The sequence below is a fragment of the Panthera leo genome, chromosome B3, assembly GCF_018350215.1.
Source record: "Panthera leo isolate Ple1 chromosome B3, P.leo_Ple1_pat1.1, whole genome shotgun sequence".
In the NCBI taxonomy this organism is placed as follows: domain Eukaryota; kingdom Metazoa; phylum Chordata; class Mammalia; order Carnivora; family Felidae; genus Panthera; species Panthera leo.
Genome location: NC_056684.1, coordinates 120,128,550 through 120,143,049, shown reverse-complemented (window position 1 = coordinate 120,143,049; position 14,500 = coordinate 120,128,550). Strand labels below are relative to the sequence as shown.

The 14,500-nt window shown below is 43.0% G+C and overlaps 1 protein-coding gene and 1 pseudogene across 13 annotated transcripts in view; one reads left to right on the top strand and one right to left on the bottom strand.

Moving 5' to 3' along the window:
- TTLL5 (tubulin tyrosine ligase like 5) overlaps positions 1 to 14,500 on the bottom strand; it is a 284,938-nt gene that overhangs the window by 108,558 nt on the left and 161,880 nt on the right. The window lies entirely within an intron of this gene.
- LOC122222964 lies at positions 10,783 to 11,851 on the top strand (annotated as a pseudogene).

The window sequence follows — 14,500 nt, the reverse complement described above, 5'->3', positions numbered from 1 at the left end:
GAAGGGAAAAGTCTGATGCCTTTGTGACAACAAGGCAGGTACACACGAGCACAGCTGGCCTTGGTAAAACTGGCCCACCGTCACCCAGCTTTCACACCCTGCAAAGACAAGCCAGGAAAAGTTTTCAAAGTGAAAGTTAATGTGCAGATTGTCTAGGGCAGCTGACATGCCAGTTTCCAAGAACTTCTACACTGAATTGTAGCTGGGTTCAAACTCAGTGCACACAAACAGTTTGCAAAGTGTCACAAATTTAGAATTCCTGCCTCATCGCATCAGTTAGGCTCCTTTCGTTCCTCCTCTTTTCCCCAGGAAGCAAAACAGCAGGGAACTTGAAAGGGTCAAGCCTACAGCCTGGGCTTCAGCAACCTGTCTCTGCCCCCTTTCTTCAAGTGGCCAAGGGAAATGGGGGACAACTAAAAAAAAAGGAAAAAAAAAACCCAAAAACTCTACCTTTTTCGTTTCTTAAACTTTTTACCTTCTCCACCAGCCCTGTTTTCTTTTCTTTATAAAGTTGTTTTCATAAAATAGGGAAAATACTGGGGAAATCACAAGAAAGGAGTTTTTTTTTTTTGTTTTTTGTTTTTTGGTTTTTTTTTTTAAAGGTATAGGACCAAAGGGAAGGAAATAAAATGTGTACTCATGGTCAGGTCTTTTTTTCTTACTGCAGGGGTGTGTGTGTGTGTGTGTGTGTGTGTGCACGCGTGGGTGTGTGCGTGTGCGTGTGTGTTGCTTCTAGGAGCCCATTCCCAAGCTACCTTCAACATAGAATCTATAGAAACAATCCTTCACCACACTAGAAACTGGCCTCTTATTCATCAAGTCCATAACATGGCAACCACGGCACATGATTCCGTTATGTCAAGACAAGTCTACTGAAATGTGCTGTCCCCAAGATTTACTGGAGGGGCGTAGTCCAAGGTCACAGCTAGTGCAAACTGCAGGCACCTGCCTCTGACAGGATACCCCTGAAAACTCATTATTCTGGTCCTCAGCTGCTTGCACTGAACACCAATTCATTACCAGTGCCAGCGCAGTGATTCTCAACGTGTGGTCCCCTGAACCAATCGCACAGCAGCAACTAGAAACTTGTTAAAAGTGAAAATAATTGAGCCTTACCCCCAGACCTACTGGAACCAGAAGCTCTGGATTTGGGCCCAGCAATCTGTTTGAACAAGCCCTTCAGGTGATTCGGACACACACCATTGAGAATCCCTCGGAGAGTGGTTAAGAGCTTGGATTCTGTGACCACTTGCTTGGGTTTGAATCCTGGCTGCCATTCACCAATGCCTATCTTGGGCAAACTGCTTCATTTCTCTGTGGTTAGTTTTTTCATCTGTACAATGGGAATGATAACAGTACTTCTCTTAAAAAGTAGCTGCAAGCACTAAATAAGTTAACACACGTAGAGTTTTGAGAACAGTTGCTAGCACATAGTAGAAGCTTTTAAATGAGTTAAGGTACATAAAGCATTTAGTGTGTGGCATACCATAAGCCCTGCATGTTACTATTGGCTACTATTAGTTCTTATATATGATCTTATTTTTGAGGGTCAATGGGACATAACCTGATTTCTCAGTGATCAACAGGCAATCCATATTCTTATATGGTAAAATGGGTCCTCTTCGTATAGAGAAGCTCACCAGTTTTGCTTTGAATATGATAAAAATAGGAATATGGAATTTGTATTCTAGGGATTGAGTCAAACAAAAACTCTTTACTTCTAGAGCTCTAAATTCAGACATTACACTTGCTGATGAAGAAATGTGGGCTTTCTCTTTGTGTCTGTCTATGGCCTGGTTCCATACCCACTAGGTCCATAAATGGCCTGGAAGCTAAAAGGGACATCTTTCATTATTTCTTTTTGTTTACATCCTTTCCAGGATATCATGGTTCTCTTCTAAAATACCATATCATTGCTATTGAATAATATGTTCGTTAAACAATGGCTAAAATGATAAATCATATTTATAAGATTTGTTGACCAGCACTTGTATGATGAGGCCACTGTAAGAAACCAAGAAGACTAAAGTAGTCATCCCAATCTGCCTGAACTGCTTGTTCGAATCTGTGAAAGAAATTAAGTTATAGCCAGAAAGGCAGCAGACAAAGCAAACAGAAATTTAATCCAAATTCTAAATATAAGCCATATACTTATAGTTAGCTCTTCAGGCTAGTGATGTTTTTCTGCCCACACACAAAGCATGATATTAGTGTCCAGCGAAAGTGAAAAATTGTACAAAGTCACAGATGATGGTAAAGATATTTATAATGCCAAACTGTTTCAGCTTCTAACAGAATTGTTCTCCACTTCTGTTCACAGGTTGTTTCTTATATTCCACAAATGATAGTTTATTTTCAGAAATATTTCGGCCTCTCTTTTGCACATTATCATCATTAATAACTAGGTCTTAGACTGGTCGAGGATGCCAATGTGAAAATGCCAGTACTGATTTTCCTCTAAAAGGAGGAAAATTAAAGTAGTAAAAACAGCACAAACTTTCATACCGGAAAGAGCTGGACACCAACACTGTTGAAATGTCCATCCTACTCAAAGCAATCTACAGATTCAATGTAATCCCTACCAAATATGGTATTTTTCACAGAACTAGAACAAACAGTCCTAAAATTCAAACGGAACCACACATGATCCCAAATAGCTACAGCAATCAAGAAAGAACAAAGCTGGAAGTATCACAATCCCAGATTTTAAAATATACTACAAAGCTATAGTAATAAAAAAATCTGGTACTGGCACAAAACAGATACATAGATCAAGGGAACAAGATAGCCCAGAAATAAACCCATGCTTATATGGCCCATTAATCTTTGAACAAAGGAGGCAAGAATGTACAACGGGGGACAGATAGTCTCTTCAATAAATGGTGTTGGGAAAACTGGACAGCCACATGCAAAAGAATGACACTAAACTGCTTTCTCACACCATATACAAAAATAAACTCAAAACAGATTAAAGACCTAAATGTGAAACCTGAAACCATAAAACTCCTAAACGAAAACACAGCAGTAATCTCTTGGACATTGGCCTCGGCAACATTTTTCTAGATATGCCTCCCAGGCAAGGGAAACAAAAGAAAAATTAAACTATCGAGACTACACCAAAATAAAAAGCTTCTGCACGGCGAAGGAAACTATCAACAGAACGACAAGGTAACCTACTAAATAGAAGAAGGTATCTGCAGCTATGTCCAATAAAAGGCTAATATCCAGCATATATAAAAAATTTACACAACTCAGTATCAAAAAGCCCCACAAATAATCTGAATTTAAAATGGGCAGAGGACCTGAATAGACATTTTCCCAAAGACGATGTACAAATGGCCAAAGATACATGAAAAGATGCTCATCGTCACTTATCATCTGGAAAATGCAAATCAAAAACACAATGAGATACCACCTCACACCAGTCAGAATGGCTAGTATCAAAAAGACAAGAAACAACAAATGTTGGTGCGGACGTGGGAAAAAAGGAACACTCGTGCACTGTTGGTAGGAAGGTAAATTGGAGCAGCCACTGTGGAAAACGGTATGGAGGTTCCTCAAAAAGTTAAAAATAGAAATACCATAGGATCCAGTAATTCCAGTGCTGGGCATTTACCCAAAGAAAATGAAAACACTAAGTCCAAAAGATATATGCACTCCTATGTTTACTGCAGCATTATTTACAACAGCCACGATACAGAAGCAACCCACGTGTCCATCAACAGAAGAATGGATAAAGAAGATGTGGTGTTCACACACACACACACACACACACACACACACACACACACACACGCAGAATATTACTCAGCCATAAAAAAGAATGGGATTTTGTCATACGTGACAACATGGATACATCTAGAGGGTATTACGCTAAGTGAAATAAGTCAGAGAAAGCCAGATACTATATGATTTCACTCCCAAGTGGAATCTAAAGACAAAACAAAAACCAAAAGCAGATTTGTAAACACAGAGAACTAGCAGTTGCCAGAGGGGAGGTGGTGGGGGGATAGGCAAAATCGGTGGAAGAGATTAAGAGGTACTGCATTTTTTTTTAAAGAGGTACTATATTTAACAATAAAAAAGAAAAAGAAAAAAGAAAGAGCTAGACTTAAATGGTAACATTTCTTTTCTTTTTTTTTAATGTTTATTTTTGAGAGAGAAGTGGGGGAGGGTGTAGAGAGGAGACATAGCATTCAAAGCAGGCTCCAGGCTCTGAGCTGTCAGCACAGAGCCCGACGCGGGGCTCGAACCCGCGAACTGTGAGATCGTGACCCAAGCCGAAGTTGATGCTTGACTGACTTGAGCCACCCAGGTGTCCCTCAAATGGTAACATTTCCACAGCTATTCATCATCTGTACTTGAGGGTAAAAATGCTCATGTTTTCAGGAATAAATAGGATGAATTGCAAAAGTACAGGATCTGGCATGAACTGGGCACTCAATAAATGTTAGCTCTTTTTTTCCTCCCTTTCTTTCGTTCCCCTCTTTAACAAATATTAAGTATTCCTAAAACAAAGGCCTATAGCAATAATTGTTTATTAGAAAATCTTTAGCAATGCTGTTAGGTTCTAATTTTCTCTACTTCAATATACCTTTGGAATCCTATAGATTTAAGTTCAAAAGCACAAGAAGAATCTTATTGTTTGACGGCGCCTGGGTGGCTCCATCGGTTAAGCATCCGACTCTGGATTTCGGCTCAGGTCATGATCTCGTGGTTCGTGAGTTCGAGCTCACATCAGGCTCTGTGCTGACAGTGTGGAGCCTGCTTGGGATTCTGTCTCCCTCTTTGTCTGCCTCTCCCCGGCTCTTGCTCGCTCTCTCTCAAAATAAATAAATAAACTTAAAAAAAAAAAAAGAATCTTATTGTTTCAAATAAGAGCATTTCTGAATTAATAAACTGTAAGGCACATTGAAGAACATAAAAGTCAATTTAAAAATTAATACATGCTGACTATGAAAATGTCCAAGAACTGAAAAGTGTAACTAAGCAGACCAAAATGTCACCCATAATCCTATTCTGCAATCATGGTACTCTGGTGCATATCATTCATATTATTCCAGCACACTGTGATTATATTATCTTGTTTTTATCATTTAATGTTAACAGGAACACATAGGGATGTATCTTATGTATTCATGTATCATAAAGAATATGTGTATATTTTTTCAAATTAAGAAAGAACAACTCCTGTGACTCCCCAAACTCTGGGTGCCACCGTGCTGGAAATAGGACACTAGCTTTAGAAAACAAGAGGAAGAGAGCAACTTCCTATGGGGGAAATCGAGAAAGGCTTCCAAGTAGAAATGATCTCAGAAGACGACCAGCAATTTGACAACAGGAAGGGACATTCCAGGTAGAAGGAGGAGCACATAAACGAGCAGGGAAGAACAGGAACTCCAGTGTGGCTAAACGGTGGGGGTGGTGACGGGTAGAGAGATACCGTCATTAAAGCTGGTAAGACGGCAATCTCGCGTATACTGTGTTCGGAAATAGAAATGTGACTGGTCAAAAGTGTCATCCAAGGAAAGCACAGCACAGCAGCTTTCATTGGGATCACTCATGCACGCGTGAAGACACTATGATGGAAAGGCTAAAGACAGCTAAGCTTTGGGGAAGGCAAGGAGCGTGAGTAAGCGTGGCTTAGGATGGATGGCCAGGCAGGTGACTCTCATCACCGCTACTACCATTAGAGCGAGGACTCTCTACGCGCCTGATTTCAAGCTGAGCCCCTTATACGCCTCACCGTGCTTAGTCCTGACAGCAACCCACTGTGACAGGTCACTATTCTGTATTAAGACGAGGACACCAAGGCTTACACTGAGTAACAGGTCAACCCGCACATACAGAGGAAGTGAAAGAGCTGCTTTGAACCTAAATCTGTAGGATATCAAAGGTATGTTGAAGAACAGAAAATTAGAACCTAACATAGCATTTGCTGAAGATTTTCTAATAAACAGTTATTGCTACAGGCCTTTGTTTTAGGAATACTTAAAATCATCCAAACTCAGGGTCTCTGGCTGGTTCAGTCAGTGAAGCATGTGACTCTTGATCTCAGGGTTGTGAGTTCAAGCCCCATGATGGGTATAGAGCCTACTTAAAAAGAAAAAAAAAAAAAAAATTAAAGACTCACTACTGAAAATACAATATTTAAAGTAAAGTAAAATCAAATCAAATCATCCAAGACCCACACAAATATGCTCAATTGATTTTTGACAAAGCTAGAAAAACCAACCCGATGGAGGAAGGATCGCCATTTTAAAGCCATCTGCTTGCTAACAAATGGTGCTGCAGCGATGGCATGTCAATAAGCAAAAAATGAACCACAACGGGGGTGCCTGGGTGGCTCAGTCGGTTAAGCATTTGGTTTCGGCTCAGGTCATGATCTCACGGTTTGTGAGTTCGAGCCCCGCGTCGGGCTCTGTGCTGACAGCTCGGAGCCTGGAGCCTGCTTTGGATTCTGTGTCTCCCCTCTCTCTCCGCCCCTCCCCCACTCGCATTCTCTCTCTGTCTCTCAAAAAATAAATAAACATTAAAAAATTAAATTAAATTAAAAAAAATAAACCACAACATAAACCTCACACTTCAGACAAAGAGGGACTCAAAATAGATCACAGACTTAAATGTGAAATGTAAAACTATAAAACCCCCCCAAGATGTCTTTTAAAAACATCTGAAACAAAACGGATACTTCACTTTTAGCTGTGAGCGATACGAGAATGACGAAGACGGGGAGAGGTAGATGCCAGGCAGCGTGCTCCCTGCTCTCCTTGCTTTAACTCACTTAAACCTTGAACGTTCCGAGCAGGCGGACACTCTTCCGCCTCATGTTACGGATGAGGCAACTGAGGCTTGGGGAGCTCCAGCAGCCCGCCCAGCTGACCACCGAGTCTGAGCACTCGTCTGCTGCCTGCCCTATCGCTACCACTGCCCTACATTTGGGGGCTGCCTCTCTAAAATGGTAAATATTCGACATAAAAAACAAGGCTTCCTTCTTTCTTATACAAGATGGACTTTTTTTTTTTTGGACTTTTTAAAATTTTATTTATTTTTGAGAGAGAGTGAGTGAGCGAGGGAGGGGCACAGAAAGAGGGAGACACAGAATCCGAAGCAGGTTCCAGGCTCTGAGTTGTCAGCACAGAGCCTGATGTGGGGCTCGAACCCACAAACCGTGAGATCATGACCTGAGACGAAGTCGGACGCTTAACCGACTGAGCCATCCAGGCGCCCCTACGAGATGGACTTTTAAAAGTGCCTAAACAAAGTTTGAACCCAGATGGAAGTGAAGAGCCACCTGAAGCAGGATCTCTGTCCCTTCGCCCTTTCCCTTCTCCCTCCACAGATAAACGGCTAGGCTGACAGGCCTGTCCCTGACCACCTGGAAGTCATAAGTCAGGGAGTGCCCTTCAGCTCTGAACAGTCTTTACATGTCAATCCCACAGAGGCATGAGAAGACTTCCAAGAGAAACAGAGGCCCGAGCCTTCAGACAAGTGCACATACTTGGCACCCAAGAGGACTTGAGCCTCCACTGGGGGGGGGGGCCTTCAGGCAGTGGGGTTATTACTGATGGAGAGAGTGCGCCTGTCTGTTCCTTAGGACCTCGGCTCTGGCTAAGTCCCCTTTTACACAGCAAAGGGAGATGATCTCGGTGAGCTCTTGGTCAAGCAGGCTGCTCCTTGCCCGAGATTATGAAAGCCCGGCACAGAGAGAGAGATTCCGACACAGAGGGAGGGGTTTCAGCAGGCAGGTGGCCACTCATTGTTCTACCACTCGCCTCCACCTTCCTTCTTTCGTCACGGTGGCAGGAGGGGAACAGAAATTCTCCACGTACCAGGACCTCTTCCAAGTGGATCCCGCCCCCGAAAAGCTGCCTGGAAGGAGCTGTGCAGGTAGGGAAGGGTTAAGGCGTGCCCTGTGCTGCTGGCTCTTCGTTATTATCACTTTGAAAAGCCGCAGGGCCCAGCCAACATTTGGTTCCCATTACCGTGAATAATCTTTCTCCCCCTCCCTTCCCCAACCCCCACCCTTCCTCTGCTTTTTCCACATTTTATATTAAAAGTACATCAAACACTTTTCTTCCTTTTTAATATTTTCCTTAAGCTTCCTGCACTCAGTGCTGGGCTCTGTGACTTTTCTGGTTATTCATTACTTCAGGAGCGGGGAAGGGTCAGGCTCCTTGGATGAAATCAGTCAAAAACAAAAGCAGGAGAGAAAAGCACCTAAGCAGTGTGGCGGAAAGAAGCTGACTCACAGAGATTCTTTCTGGTCTTAGTTGACATTATGAAAAGAAAGAGACCACTGAGAACCCTTTATCTTCCCCATCCGGGCCCGATCTCAGTTGTGGTCGTCCCCTAAAACAAAACGTCCCTGATATATCCAAAGATAGATTCTATTCTAATCTCAGGGTCAGTAAAAATGGGAGGGAGCTTATGAAAAAGATGTGACAGTTCAGAAGATCAACGGTGTAATGCTGGCAAAAGTGTGGAGAAAGGGCATGCTTCTGAACTCCAGACTGGAGGCTATACTGGTAAAGCCTTTCGAGAGGCCAATTCGACAGTAACTATAAAAAATTCCAAGTATACATAGCATTTGACCCAACAAATTCCACTTGGAACATACCCTATAGAAATACTTGCACAAGTGCACACAGATATATGTACGAGGTGCTCACCGCAGATACCTAAATTGGATACAACTTACTCTTTACTAGGAGAGTGGTATAATAAATTAGAGCGCATATTCAAACTTTGGAAAACTGCATAGTAGCTGAAAATATTTAAGTAGGTTTATATAAATAGACCAAAAAAAAAAAAAAAAAAAAAACCATGGAGACATTAGGAAGGAAAAAAAGCCTCAGAAAAACACAAAATACACAAATTAATTTTTTAACTGTGACTATCTCTGAGGAGAGGGCTGTTCATCTCCTCACAATCTGTATATATTTGTGTGATTGTTTCATGGTGTGGCTACATGTATGTATTATTTTGTCCAACTAATTAAGTGCAGAAATATTTAAGTCTGTAGAAAATTGGAAAACACATAGTTATATGTATTGTATATTTTATATTATATTAATTACAATGCATGTGTGTGTGTGTGTGTGTGTGTGTGTGCGTGTATACACACATATATTCCCCTCACCTCCCACCATGGGTTTGCGGCAATGTGTGAACTGTCTTGAACTGGAAGAAATTTGAAACTCAGAACATTTCTTCATTTCACAACATGTACCGAGTTGGATGTAGGTAAACAGATAGTAAAAGGCATTATTAAGAGAATCCCTCAGAAATTCAGCCAACAGAGAAATGGATAAATAGGAGAGAAGAAATGAGGACCCTAAGAGGCCCAGAAGTTTCTGAAGGAATAGTTATGATAATGAAAACAGTGAACACTGATTGAACAACACATGATATTATCGTATAGGGCAAGGATGGGAGGAAGGGAAGTGTGTGTGCGTGTGGTGGGGGTTATGCCGGGGGTGGGGGGGGCGGGGGTAGTATGAGAATGCTAAACTTCCATCTCCTGATAGGAAGTTAATAAATAATACATAAAATGCAAAGCCAGAAATGGCAGACTTAGAAATATGAAGGTAAATAACAGAAGAAAGTGCTTAAAAGAAATAACTGAAAGCAAGCATCTCTGAGGTGTGGAGATTAAGATTGTAGCAGTAGGGAAAGAAAGAACAAACGATTCCCATTGTCACTCTAAATCTTACAGAATTACTCAACTTTTTTTTAAGTAGGCTCCATGCCCAGTGTGGATCGCAACACGGGGTTTGAACTCATAACCTGAGGTCAAAACCTGAGCTGAGATCAAGAGCTGGAGGCTTAACAGACTGAGCCACCCAAGTGCCCCTAGAATTGCTTAACTTTAAAAACAAGATACCTGAATTATTGTGGGTGTCAACCCTCCAGATGGCCTCCAGCGTCCCCCAGTCCCTGCTGTTCCTATCCCAGCACCATGGATGCAGCAAACATAGTGTGCTTGAAGGACCTGAATGTTAAGAGCTAAAATGATATGACTCTTAGAAGAAAACAAAGAGCAAAAGCTTCATGACATTGGATTTGACAAGGCCCTCCTGGACACCAAAGGCACAGGCAATGAAAAAAAATGGAAATATTGTACTTCATCAAAATGATAAACTTCTGCATCTCAAAGGACACCATCAACAGAATAAAAAGGCAACCTACGAAATGGGAAAAAATATTTGCAAATCATATCTGATCAAGGACTAATACAGAAAATACATAGAGAACTCCTCAAATTCAGAAAAACAAAAAACTGAACTACTCTATTAAAATCTTGAATAGGCATTTCTCGAAAGAAGATATACAAATAAATGGCCAACAGGCATATGAAAGGATGCTCAGCATCACTAATCACTAGGGAAATGCAAATCAAAACCACAATGATACCACCTCCCAACCATTAGGATGGCTACTATCAAAAAAAAAGAAAGAAAAGAAAGAAAGAAAGAAAGAAAGAAAGAAAGAAAGAAAGAAAGAAAGAAAGAAAATGCCAAGTGTGGGTGAAGATTGTAAAATGTTGCGGTGGCTGTGTAAAACAGGATGATGGTTCTTCGAAACATTAAAAATAGAATTGCCCTTCTCCTCCAAGAAAACACCAAATGGCAGAGGATGCGTGCGTGTGCTGTAGGAAACCTGGAAGCAGCGACTTCCAGAGGTCTGGGCAACAGCTTCTGGAGCTGCAGGTGTCTTGAGCCACAGAGCTCACTGAGGCAAGGCCAAGGACAAGTGTGGTTCCCTGTCACCAAGCTGGGCCACCTGGTCAAGGACATGATTGCTGAGTCCCTGGAGGAAATCTATCTCTTCCCCCTGCCCATCAAGGAGCCTAAGGGGTCATGGACTTTTTCCTAGAGGTGACCTTTAAGGGTGAGCTTAAGGATTATGCCTGTGCAAAAACAGATCCCGGCTGGCCAGTGAACCAGGTTCAAGGCGTTGTTGCCATCGGGGGCCACATGAGCCACGTCAATCTGGGTAAATGCTCTCAGAAGGCAGCCGCTGCCATTCGCGGCACCATCACTTTGGCCAAGCTCTCCACTGTCGCTGTGCGGCGAGGGTACTCAGGAGCAAGACTCAATCACAGGCCCCACACCACCCCTTGCAAGCTGACCAGCTGCAGAAGCTCCGTGCCAGTATGCCTCATTCCCTAGCCTGAGAGGCACTGGCATTATCTCAGCTACTCTGCCCAAAAAGCTGCTGCTGATGGCTGCTATCAATGACTGCTATACCTTGTCCAGGGGAAGCACTGCCACTCTGGGCATCATTGCCAAGGCTACCTTTGATGCCGTCTCCAAGACCTCCAGCTATGTCACCCAACCTCTAGGAAGAGACTGTGTTAACCAAGCCTATAAAGTTATCACTGAGCATCAAGCATCCAGTAAAGAGCTACACCAGAGTCTCCATGTGGAGGGGCCAGACTCCATCCATGGCCACCACGTAGTATGTTCATACAAGAAAAATAAAGTGGATCCATTTAGCCTGGAAAAAACAGAATTATCATGTGATCCGGCAATTCCACACCGGATATATACTCGAAATGAAAGCAGGGACACGAACAAGTATTTGTACGCCCACGTTAAGAGCAGCATTATTTACAACAGCCAAAATGGGGAAGCATTCCAAGTATCCACTGACAAATAAATGGATAAACAAAATGTAGTATATACATACCACAGAATATTATCAGCCATAAAGAGGAAAATTCTGACAGATGTCACAATATGCATGGACCTAGAGGATATTACCCTGCATGAATTAAGTCCATCACAAAAGGACAAATAGTGTATGATTCCACTTATATGGGGTACCTAGCATAGTCCCAATTCATAGAGACAAAAAGTGGACTAGTGACTGCCAGCAGCTGGGGGGAGAGAGAAGGGGAAGTTAGTGTTTAATGGCTACAGAGTTTCAGTTTTGCAAGATGGAAGAGTTCTGGAAGTGATGGTGGCGGTGGTTGCACAATAATGTCATGTACTTAATGCTACTGAGCTGTGCACTTAAAAACAGTTAGAAATGGTAAATTTTATGTTATGTGTATTTTGCCACAATTAAAACAATTTTTTTAAACGATGGTGTAGGACTTCTGAGGCTGGGTCATAAAAGCCTTCTGAGGCTGGGTCATAAGAGACATTGGCTGCAGTCTTTCTCTTGAGTCATTCGCTCTGGGGGAAGCCAGCTGCCATGTCATGAGGAGGAAGCCAGCTGCCGTGTCATGAGGACATGCAGGCAGCCCTGTGGAGAAGTCCATGTGGTGAGGAAGTGAGGCCTCCTGCCAACAGCCAGCATGATCTCATCATCCATGTGAGAGTGAGCCATCATGGAAGTGGATCCTCCAGCCCCAGGCAAGCCTTCAGATGACTGCAGCCCGCTCGGCGGCCATCTTAACTACACCCTCATGAAAGAGCCTGAGCCAGAACCGAGCAGTTAAACTGCTCCTTAATTCCTGACCCACAGAAACTGAGATAATAACGTTTGTTGTTTTAAGCTGCTAACCTGGGAGATAATTTGTTATGTAGTTACTTGGGTAACACATTTTAAAAGGAAAAGAAAACTTAGCTTGAAGGTACTATCCTAGTGGAGTGGCCTGCCATCCTACCATAGCACGCATCGGGGTACATCATTGTGATGGTCTGCTGTTGAATTACAATGCCTCTCTTCACTAAAGCCTTAAGAGAGATTCTCCACTCTTCCGTGCTGAGGCAACTTCACAAATGTGGAAGTTTGATCAGTATGTAACATATATTTAACTACACATGTGAATACCGTGTTACAGCTCCGTCTGTCAGAAGACCGCTGAGCTGTTTGGATCCCTGTGGCAGGGTGCAGACCAGGGTATATTTGCAAAAAGTAAGAGAGAAAATGTGACATGAAGCTGGTACCAAATATAGATTGTGTGTTTATTAGAATGTGAAGAAACTTTTCCTTGTGAGTGTAGCCGAGGTTAGTCAGGGCTGTAAGTAAACAGTGCTACTCAAACAGCCACACAGTCCTTGAAAAAAGGCCAGGTGAGGACAATAACCGTAGACAGCTTAGTGAACACTGTGAGACACTGCTCCGCTTTAATATGGATTCCACTGGGTGGAAGTCACTGGGCTGAGTACTGTTTTCAGTCGTCTAATCCCTTCGAGTGTGCAGCGCACGGTTCTAGTAGGTGGGAGTGCGCTGCAAAAAGGTCTTCGTGCCACAGTAGGGTTTTGAGCAGCTCAGTGCCGGGGTTCCTTACTGGCGGACGCTGAAGCTCAGATCCTACAGATGGAAACACGTTGAGTTACGGCATTCACGTTCCTTCAGTTATGTTAGTGGCTACTGCGTGTCAGACGTCGCGGTGAGGGACAGGAGTACACAGATGTTCAGGTCTTCGCTTTAAAGGAGGTGGCAGAAGACGTGAAACTGAACTACAACACAAGGTGGAGGCCACGGGTAAGAAGGCCACCTCTGCGAGATGAGCGCAGAAGGCGCACAGGGTAACGGTTAGCGCTGGGCCTCATCCAGAATGACTGGAAGAGTTTGCCAGATATGAATGGGGAAGAGACAGTAGAAACATGAGGTAAAAAGACGGAGCAGGGGCGCCTGGGTGGCTCATCGGTTAAGCGTCCGACTTCAGCTCAGGTCACGATCTCACAGTCCGTGAGTTCGAGCCCCGCATCGGGCTCTGTGCTGACGGCTCAGAGCCTGGAGCCTGCTTCGGATTCTGTGTCTCCCTCTCTCTCTGCCTCTCCCCTGCTCATGCTCTGTCTCTCTCTGTCTCAAAAATAAATAAAAACATTTAAAAAAATTAAAAAAAAAAAAAAAAAAGACAGAGCAATGTTAAAACACACACACCTGCCCCTGGTTCCTTCAGGCGACATTAATGAACTGGGCAGATACCAGGATAAACTCTCCTCAGAATGGCGCACTTAACTTTCCCTCCTCAACCCGAACCATCCCCTACTTGCACGCCACGCTCTCACAACCATGCTCTCCCACACTTCTCTGCCTTCACGCAAGTCTCTGCCGTTTTCACCCGGTAAAAAAATAATAATCTATCCCCTGCAAAGCCTACTCTGGTTTTCTTCTGATACAGCTTATTCCTCAAGGCTCCAAGATGCCTTTTATTGGTATGTTTTTTTTGGACTGTGACTGTTCTTTTTTTTTTTTTTTTTTTGCTGTCATTTTATTTATTTTTTAAATGTGTTTGAACCCAAGGTAGTTAATGTATAGTGTAATAATAGTTTCAGGAGCAGCGTGCTGTGACTTTTCTTCACAGTGACTGTTTCTTACCCGCTGGGACCAACCTTGGCGGCACTGCATTCATCATTCTGGTCTTTGTCCACCCAGAGCCTGGCAACATCACAGTCATGCAATGTTTGCTGAATGAACATATGCATGAGGAAACGAACATTCCTCTCTGGGGTGGTCTTATGTTCCGCCCAAAGAAACGAAACTAGAATGAGCCTTTGGAGGAGTTAGAAGGATTGAATCAAAAATTCATCAGGAA